Source organism: Lithobates pipiens, unplaced genomic scaffold, assembly GCF_037356315.1.
Source record: "Lithobates pipiens isolate NorthernLeopardFrog02 unplaced genomic scaffold, aLitPip1_a1.2 Scaffold_19, whole genome shotgun sequence".
Taxonomy (NCBI): Eukaryota; Metazoa; Chordata; class Amphibia; order Anura; family Ranidae; genus Lithobates; species Lithobates pipiens.
In genome coordinates, this window is record NW_027507764.1 from 254,391,323 (window position 1) to 254,396,974 (window position 5,652).

General features: G+C 43.1%; 1 long non-coding RNA gene across 1 annotated transcript; it reads left to right on the top strand.

Moving 5' to 3' along the window:
- The first annotated feature begins 2,627 nt into the window (after positions 1-2,627).
- On the top strand, positions 2,628-3,049 carry LOC143998273 (uncharacterized). Its single transcript, XR_013277815.1, has 2 exons — positions 2,628-2,744; positions 2,836-3,049. It is a non-coding gene; the product is annotated as an uncharacterized LOC143998273 (long non-coding RNA).
- Positions 3,050-5,652: the final 2,603 nt, after the last annotated feature.

Below are 5,652 nucleotides of genomic sequence, written 5' to 3' on the forward strand. Positions count from 1 at the left end.
TTGAATTGGACTCGTCAGGAAATCTTTCTACTACTTTGTACAGAAAAACCACTGCTGGCAATACTATATTACACGCAGATAGCTTCCACCCTCGCCTCCTAATAAACTCTATACCGTATGCACAATACCTTCGCTTGAGAAGGATTTGTTCCAGTGAGGTATCATTTAAAAGTGAGGCTGACAATCTTCAAAGTCGTCTACTTGCTCGCGGCTATAGTCGCAAATGCCTTCGTCGGGCGTATAATTCAACTATTGGGCAGACCAGAGATTCCTTACTATTAAAATCTTCCAAAAGTGGTAAAAATCAAAAAGATGAGAAGACACGCATTATAACACGTTTTTCTGTACAGCATAAGGAGATCAATACCATAATTAAGAGACATTGATCTATTCTAAGAAATGATGAGACAGTGAGGCATTTTGTGTCTCCTTTTCCCTTAATCACGTTTAAACGAGCCACGTCCCTAAAGGACAGGCTGGTAAGGAGTGAGTTTACAGATTCGACTAATAAAAAACATTGCACAACTTTGGGCACCTTTCCGTGTGGCAGCTGTGCACACTGTCCACTAATAAGAAAAGATAGAATATTTAAGTTACCTCATGGCCGAATTTATCGACCTAAACATTTTGTCAACTGTCAGACCTGTGGAGTCGTATATTTGATGACTTGTGAGTGTGGGGCCTACTATGTAGGAAAGACCAAACAAAAATTCTGGTGCAGAATTTCGAAACACGCATATAGTATGCAAATTGGCAGCATCTGCCTTCCCCTTGGCAGACATGCGGGCACATATCACAATTATATTATGCCAAAAATTCTCTTTGCCGCCTTAGATAGGGTACACATTCCCAAACGAGGCGGTGATTGGAATAAGACATTGCTACAAATTGAACAAAAGTGGATACATTTACTTCAGGCCACACAATATCCGGGCCTCAATGAGGCAATCTCGTTTGCACCTTTTCTAAAAGGTTATACTTCAGGCAAAACGAGTTAATGTAGTAAATCAATTGATAGCCAGTGAGGGCAAAGAAATATAAAATAAATCCCACTATTGTTACAGTGTGGGTTCAGTCACTGTCTCTCTGCTTTCCCTTTCTCCCCTCCCTTCCCTCCTCTCATCCTTTGTCCCACCCCTCTCCCTACCCTTCGTTCCCCTCTCTCCCAGGATCGTAACCAAATTATTATTAATCCATACCATAGCATGAAGCAGTGAAACAATAATGGTGGTATTTATTATTCTGACAATACTATGTATCACTAGTGATAGCTATATTGTATTATTGATGTACTGTCACTTTATGTAATTCCCCTTGTTGTTCTGATTGGGGTTGGACCATGTCGGGGGTTTCGCTGTCTTCCCGGCACGGGGAGGGGACGTTGGAACACTTTTTTATTGCTTCCCGTCCTCGATCTCCCTAGGCTAGGTTGGGCTGGGGGTGGTAAATCCTGTGCTGGCGGCATTCCGTGATGGCCGCCGGACGTCGCGGTCTGCTCAGTGCGCCTCATCGCATCATCGCAACGTCACACGGGTTGCGTCGGAGGCAACGGGAATTCCGGGGCATTATGTGCCTTCCGGAACGCCAAGGAATTGACAGGAGCCATAAATATGGCTCTGATGGTTGAGTGCAGCAGATGGGTGGAGAGCTGACACACCCATAAATAGGAGGAGAATCCCACCTGTATCTAATCTAACAAACAAGTAAGTGCTATAAATAAGGTGTATTAGCCAGGACCTTTTCATTTGAGTCCTGGAACACCACACAAACAGATCATTGAAACAGGTATGGAGTATGCTGAAGAGAGATATCTCTCTTTTCGCTGCATCTTTTTATTGATATAATATGAAGTTTGGTAACTTTATCACTTCTCATTTAGCTTTAGGGCCGTTGAGGCACTGGGGGCTTTTCGCTATTCGTTTTAAGGGGCTATTTGACTTATCTGCAGACTACAATATAAGTGCGGCAGATACAATACGCAGGTAATACATTATTATTCACTGACGCTCTTAATATTTTTTATCACTATTCATACTATCACTTTTTTAGGCATCACCGCATGTTTATGGGGTTATTGATTCAATACACACATTTATGTTTTTTTTTATTTCCTTTCTCTTATACACAGTCACACATTTTGGTTTATTTGCATCACTAGTTTATTATTATTATTACTATTATTATTGTCATCATTTTTGAACTACATTCACATTATTCAGCATAATACTGATTGTTACAATATGGAATATCACACCTGTTTATTATTTGTTTAAACATTACTTGGGAAACAAAGTGGCATTTCCCTCTCATTTCACTATTCCCACTTATCTATGCTTTTGTAGATTAACACAATATACACAATACTCCAGTCAAATAACTAGTTATAATATACATTTTTTGTGATGTATTTGCTCCATATCATATTGTATTTCATTATTTTTAGGTGTGGCCACCTTGGGTGTGCCAAGAACCTCCTCCTCTGTTCCTCTGATCACCCTGGGGAAACTCCAGACACTGTCAATTCTTGTAAGCTAGCGTTTGATGCCCCCGTGAAGTCGTGTTCCGCCTTTTTTCTCCCCTTCTTTTGTCCCCCCCCCCTGTGTCCATCTTGGTGGGTGGGTGGCTGAGGTGGGTCAAAATAGTGGGGCAGCGGATCCAGGATGACCCTTTGAGGGAAGGCACTGTTCCGTTTTTCAGATTTTATTAGAAGTCTCTGGTTGAAAAGCATTGGTTCGGTGGAACTGGTAAATATTATCGAAATAAGTTTTGATATTACATTAATTTTTCGGTTAAAACCTATTATATTGAAAGTCTTTTTTCTTTGATTACCTGCAGAATATACAATATAACTACTCCTTTCGCCAGGGCTTTGTTGCTTTTTACCCCCTGAAGAAGACCCTGACTCCCTGAAGGTCGAAATGCATTGGGGCAGCCCGGGTGCTATTTTGCAACTTTTGAAAAAGTGCTGTACTTGTAAATTGTTCCTGTAACCTATTTTGTATTAAATGTTGCATATACTGTTTATCCACTGATATGCTATAATATTATATACCAGAGCCTGTATTTTTATACTATGATGGCAAATAAGCCGTTGAATCAATAAAATAAATAACTTTTTACAGATTTATCTCTGCTTCTTGTTGCTGCCTGAAAACCCCAAGGGGAACTCTTCTTTTTATATCTGCCTCTAGCTTCCTATAAAGGGGGGGGGGGGTAGTTATTGGAATAGAGGGATTCGGTTTTAGATGTCAGATTAATGCCCAGGTGTAACTAAGGCTTTTGATTGCCTAGAATGTGAGTACTTATAGCGTGTTTTGGAGAAATTTGGCTTTATCGGCTGGATTAAAATGATGTATAGAGCCCCTAGTGCAAGAGTAAGGCCGCATACACACGGGCGGACTGTTCGCCCAACTTTGTCCGCTGAACAGTGTTTCAGCGGACAGTCCGCTCGTGTGTGGGCTTCAGCGGACTGTTTCAGCGGACAGTCTGACGAACAAAGTTTTTCGGAATTTCCGTAAGACAGTCCGCTGAAACTTGGTTTCAGCGGACAGTCCGCTCGTGTGTAGGCTTGTTCGACAAACTAAGTTTCGCGCATGCTCAGAAAGGATTTACACGGCGAAGGTTGCATTGCAGTGTATTGGACGTCGAATTTCTCGTCCCATCGTACGTGCCGTTCACGTCATCGCGCACGCTTTCAGCGGACTGTTCGTTCATCGTGTGTGGTCCGTTCATGCAAATTTTGAGCGGACTGTTTGTCGGATTGTTTGACGAACTAAGTTGGGCGAACAGTCTGCCCGTGTGTATGCGGCCTAAGAGTTAATAATGGATATTCTGAAAGGATAGAAATGAGTAGAGGAACAAGGCAAGGATGTCCATTGTCTCCTCTGCATTCTTTGCATTCTCAATGGAGCCATTGGCGACGCCAGTTAGGTCAAATCCCGAGATAAGAGGGTTCCGAAGGGAGGGAGGAAAAGATGAAAGAATTGCATTATATGCGGACGATGTTCTCCTATTTTTAGGAGATACTGGCCAATCCCTTAGGAAGGCAATCAATCTGGTGGAAGATTTTGGAAGTTTTTAGGGGTTAGTAATAAACTGGGGGAAGTCGGAGTTGCTCCGGGTCGACCCTCTAGATGCTGCGGCTGTATTGGTGGTACCACAAGTGGAGATTGTAGATAGAATGAAGTATCTTGGTATATACTTAACAATAGATTCAAATCAGTATAAATAAATAAATCAATAAAAATATAATACCGTCATTGAATACATTTAAACAAAAGTGTGATGTCTGGAGCCGGCTCCCTCTGTCGGTGGCAGGCCGATGCAGTTTGATTAAGATGATATGGATGCCATAGCTGCTATACGTTCTACATAATACTCCAATATGGATATGCAAAAAATGGTTTAAAAAATTTGAAATTCTCTTCCGGGAGTTGATTTGGAAAAAGGGTCAGGCGAGGATCCGGCTTCAGACCTTACAACTTTCAATGGAGAGAGGGGACCTGGCGGTACCCCACCCCAGGAACTACTACTTGGCAGCGCAGCTGCAGCATTTGGTGGGTGTCGATTTGGGGGATGGGGGAAACCCAGGCAGCAGGATAATGATGATAGGAGCCCCGCATGAAACATTGATGGATGTATTAGAGGAAGATTCCTTCCAGTATAAAAATCCCATAATAAATATGGTGGGAAAGGTATGGAAAGCAGTAAAAACACTGATGGGATATACAGGTTTGTCAGAATATACAGCCCTTTGGGACAATAACAACCTTCAGGAATTATTATTAATAGGGAAGATCAAAGCATGGGAAAGGCAGGGCATTACCAGGCTGATTCAACTGTATTACGGAAGAATCTTAAAAACATTCTTAGACTTGGGATTCCACGGCTCACCTGGAATCCCCCACCGCCCCTGCTGCTGCGCCAGTCTCTGTGCAGGCACCCCCCTTGAGTATTACCTCTATAAGAGGTATGTCTGGTTCCGCCCCGCTTCTCTAGCGATTTGGGGACAATCCAGTTCTATGCAGTGGGCTTCTCAACCAGGTTGAGATTTACTTTGGTATGCTGCCCCAGGCATTTCCCACGGACAGAAGCAAAGTTTGTGATATCTTTGCTTTCTGAGAGAGCCTTGGCCTGGGCAAACCCTCTTTGGGAGACGCAAAAACCTGTTGTCTTGAGTTACCCTGACTTTGTGGCCTCCTTTAAAAGAGTATTTGACGTTAACTGGGGTGGCACAGTGGTGGGGATGGCACAGTGGTGTAGTGGTTAGCACTCTCACCTAGCACTAGCAGTAAAAAAGGGTCACTGGTTCAAATCCCAACTATGACACTACCTGCCTGGAGTTTGCATGTTCTCCCTGTGTCTGCGTGGGTTTCCTCCAGACACTCCGGTTTCCTCCAGACACTCCGGTTTCCTCCTACACTCCAAAGACATGCAGGTAGGCTAATTGGCCTCTGTCCAAAATTGGCCCTAGTATATGAATGGGGATCTTGGATTGTGGGCTCCTTGAGGGTAGGGACCAATGTGAGTGTGCAATGTACAGGGATAGGGACAATTGTAGACACTCACTCAGGTTGAACTGGATGGACTGGTGTCTTTATTCAACCTTACTAACCATGAAAACTGTTGCCGGCTATGCCATTGAGTTCCATA